The sequence below is a fragment of the Mytilus galloprovincialis genome, chromosome 8, assembly GCF_965363235.1.
Source record: "Mytilus galloprovincialis chromosome 8, xbMytGall1.hap1.1, whole genome shotgun sequence".
In the NCBI taxonomy this organism is placed as follows: Eukaryota; Metazoa; Mollusca; class Bivalvia; order Mytilida; family Mytilidae; genus Mytilus; species Mytilus galloprovincialis.
Window position 1 is genome coordinate 74,549,253 of NC_134845.1, and position 5,121 is coordinate 74,554,373.

Below are 5,121 nucleotides of genomic sequence, written 5' to 3' on the forward strand. Positions count from 1 at the left end.
GTCTTGTTATATAAATATTTATATTACACGACGTTTGGAAATACCATTGAAACTTCATAATCTGATAAAATTCCAACACTTTTAAATTGAACCACCGAGTGGTAACATTGAACAAGATTTTATTGTTCGTATTTTAGATGGCGCCTGTTTTTAGGATTTCTATATCTAGACAATTTCTGAAAACGAAAACATGGAAACAAACAGGATGAAAAGAATACGAGCTTCCCTGGAATAAGATGATTAACGTGCAATGGTATTTTTAAACAAAGGGTATTTCGTTATTTACAAAATGTTAATGTTTGTTAACACGGTGTTTGAATGTTGGCCAGAATTTAAAATGTCGAAGTTGTTCTATGTTTATTATAAGACAACATCAAATAAAAAACTAATCAAAGCGACTTTAGATATTTTACAAACACACTTGTCATAGTTGATAATATCTAGAGACCAAGTTTTCGGATGGTCCCTTTAACAACATGACTCATTCGAAAAGGAGTTTAAATATCTCACAATATATTGCATCTCCAACGTCTATAAAACCAGGACTCTACATTATTAGGCATCATTTCATTCCGAATTAACAACTATAAAACCTTTATTTCTATAGTAAAAAAAACCCTTTGATACGATACCTTGAGCACGTTGCATGTTTATAGACTAATCTTCAGTAGACGATACATGTTTATTGAATAAGCTTCAGCAGATGATACATATTTATTGAATAAGCTTCAGCAGACGATACATGTTTATTGAATAAGCTTCCGCAGACGATACATGTTTTATGAATAAGCTTCAGCAGATGATACATGTTTATTGAATAAGCTTCAGCAGACGATACATGTTTATTGAATAAACTTCAGCAGATGATACATGTTTATTGAATAAGCTTCAGTAGACGATACATGTTTATCGAATAAGCTGCAACAGACGATACATGTTTATTGAATAAGCTTCAACAGATGATACATGTTTATTGAATAAGCTTCAGTAGACGATACATGTTTATTGAATAAGCTTCAGTAGACGATACATGTTTATTGAATAAGCTTCAGTAGACGATACATGTTTATTGAATAAGCTTCAGTAGACGATACATGTTTATTGAATACGCTTCATGCAATAGACGATACATGTTTATTGAATACGCTTCAGTAGACGATACATCTTTATTGAATACGCTTCAGTAGACGATACATGTTTATTGAATAAGCTTCAGTAGACGATACATGTTTATTGAATAAGCTTCAGTAGACGATACATGTTTATTGAATAAGCTTCAGTAGACGATACATGTTTATTGAATACGCTTCATGCAGTAGACGATACATGTTTATTGAATACGCTTCAGTAGACGATACATCTTTATTGAATACGCTTCAGTAGACGATACATGTTTATTGAATAAGCTTCAGTAGACGATACATGTTTATTGAATAAGCTTCAGTAGACGATACATGTTTATTGAATAAGCTTCAGCAGATGATACATGTTTATCTAATAATCTGACCAGATGCGTCAGATTTTCGCTTATTTAGGGATTTGGAAATGCAGACGTTTCAAGAGTGATGGCATAATAATCACATAACTATATACATACAAACCAGTACTGATTAAGAGCTACTTTACCTAAAGGAGCTACACTTTTTGGAAGTTACTTGAATGTCTACTTAAGCTTTTTGTCTGTACTTATATTTTGACATTGCACAAGGTCATGCTTTCCTTAGACTGCTTATGCCGTTGTGACACTAAATCCATTGTAGTTGTATGCTGATTGATATTTTGGTCTTGGTCTTGGAAAACATGGTATATTTATTATATAGTGCTATGAATTAAACCTCAGAAACTGCAATGCTACGTATTTTCGTTATTTGTTTAATTGCTTAGTACCGATCAGATGAGGTCTATCTATCTGATTTTACTGTCACCATTGGGAATCGATGTCGGTATCTCAACTCATTAACGAATTATTTTAAGAGGTTTAGATTTTTCTCTTCCGAATCTATTTATGAGATTTAAACATTCAATTTGGTAAACTACAGTCGCCTTAATTTAAAAACAGACAACACACCATTATGATCTTAGTATGAAACCTACAAATATGATTTGACAAGTTTCTTCGTGTCATATGTGTAAAAGTAAAATACATTACACGCTTTTAAAGCACCACCCTAGTGATAGCTGAGTTTATGTAAAATGTATCTACCATGTACATGTCGTCTCAGTTGGAAATTAATTGATTTTTTTTAATCTAGTGTGTTTTTATTATTCTTGACAATATACCATTTCAATAGCATACACTTCTTTTACTTATTTAGCATTTGGTGGTGCTGTCAGAATTTAGATATCGTTGTTGGAGTTTAATTGCAGAGGAAGACCGCGACCGTATAATGACCTTTTCGAGTATTGTATCTACCAGTAATAATAAGGTTTTAATTTGAATGATTTAATGCTTAAATGAACTTGTAATGCTTATCAGTTATCAACACTTTTAAAAGGTTCTACATACATCCTAACAAAACACATAGTTTGGCATAACAAAAGTAAGTGTGTTTTCTCAGACTGCTAATGTCATCTTTAAACTTTATTGTTGCAGCATACATCAGATCATGGGTTTTCGGTTTTGAATATTGTCACTTTTTGTCACAACAGTGTCATTTATAATGGGAATTAGTTTTGTTTATATTTTGAAGTCTATTGGATTCACTATTATTCGTTGAATACAATTTTTTGTGGATTATGCTAGTTAAAGTAAAAATCCAACGAATTTTAATTGTTTGTTTGTTTGTTTTTTTTTTTTTTTGGTTTGTGTGCACACTTTTGAAAAACCACTAAATCAAGTATCCACGAAAATTAACGAATCCACTGTAATAACATCAAATTTGATAATATTTTGTTATGACTGCATATGATATCAATAAAGGGAGATGATGAGGGGTAAACATCAATGTAACACAACTCAAAAACACAAATAAAGAAAAGACATCTAAAGTTAAACACACAGATTTCACCCAACAATAAGCATTGCGTCTATACAATGTCAATTTCTAAGTAACCAACATTCATTGACTATCAAAGTTCTACTATCAGAACCAAATTCCTGAAAATGGAAAACAACATACATTTTAAAAAATATGATATAAGACAAAACGAAGTTCCTGACTTTTGATCAGCTCATGGATATATGTGACATAGTTCGAGATAACTCTGACGTCCTACGCCTGTTTTGCCAGACAACACGACCCCAGCTTGTCTGACAAAACAGCCGTTGGACGTCAGAGTAATCTTGGACTATATGTGACAGTGCTTAACTCTCATAAAATCTTATCTGAATAAGATGCATACAGAGTTTGCATAAAAAATACTCGTAATCTTATGTCCATGTGAAAAATCTTTCCAATCACTACGGTAAAAATTCCATGCTTTCTATCGTTGACCCGTTATGAATTATTATTTCAGTTATTCTTCATTTCACTTGGATTGTGTGAACATTGCTTCACAAATATAAGTAGACAATTCATTATTGAAAAAAATCTGAGAGTAATATCAATCCATAGAGATTTCATTTAATCATTGACATAACATAATTTCTTTAGGCAAATCAATACGACTTTTTACATATTGGTTATTAATCATTAGTAATTAGCACAGATTCTCTACAAACACGTCTATTCAGGAAACTATAAGTACAGTGTTCAAAGATTTGAACAAGTGCTTATGGAAAAAATGATACAGTTGTCTTATTCGATTCAGCGAAATATTTTGGTATGTTCATCGGTCAATAGAATATAATTTCTATGATTTTATGCAAGTACTCATGCTATCTGAGACGTACAATTTTGTGTAGTTTTACAAATACACCGATAATTGAACCTTAATGAAGTCTAGAGGGTCCAGTTTGCGGATTGATGTAGCACGATGGATGCTTCACGTTCAATGACAAATAGTACATGTATATTCAGAACGATTACATGCTTATATGAGATATTGATATACCCTGTAATGTAGCAAACTTCACGCTGATTTTATTTGAGAACTTACTCACACAAAGGTAAAGACAAATCACCTTAATTATGCAAACACATCATTATGATGGTCTTTACTTTATTCCTTAAAGGGGCACTAGCTGTCAAATTCATGGTCACCGATTTGACTCAAATTCTCATAGTTGATTTATAACAATGTAAAACATTTATTCAAACTATCAAAAGTCTAACAAAACAGTTTACAGAGCATGGGGTAGATAATATATAGGTTCGTTTCGTATGTATTTTAGTCCAGACGCCATCTAATTAACTATCGATGACCATATAAGCGATGTAAACATAAATAAAGATATGAATAGATTAAACCAACACGTGCAATTGGATTTTTATAGGTCTGTTTGATTTTATTTTATAGATTAAAAATAGATGTTTCTCATTGTTTTTAACCGTAAAGAATGATTTTATGTGCATCGAATTAGTAATCAAATGATTTACCGTAGTTTCACTTTCATTGTTGACATTCTTTTTATTTAAATAACCAGTACATGTACAATGCATGCGTTGTCAATCTCTAGCTAGGGGTTAAATTGAAGTTCAGAATGAATACGGATTTAAAGAGGTCGACTCATTCACTTGCAAGTGAATTACTAATTATCAATGTTTCTTAGCGTAATTTGACAAAATTGAACCTTTTTGGCTGCGAAAAGCGAATTGTTATTTCACTATTTTACTTTCATTATTGATTGAACAAAAAAATCAAACTTTATATTTTTTATATGTCTCGTAGCTAGTGCCCCTTTAATGCGCATGCTTAGTGGAGAATTAATAAATACCCATTTTAAAATTTTGTTTCACCAAATAGGGGATTGCATTTAAATGACAACCTTTCGCACTAGAAGTAAGCTGCATGTCGATGGTTGCAGTTCTTAAAGTAGAAGAATTGTCCGTCAAAATTCCCGATATGTATCAATTGCAAGAAACCACTGTAGCATCATCGACGATGAAAATATATTTCCTGTTGCGAATTCTTATCAATATGGTAAGACTTGTGTCGATAAAGAGTGAGAAAAAAAACCAACATCCGTTCATATAAGGTCCATACCCGATGGGTATTACATCTATGATAGAAGTAACGTAC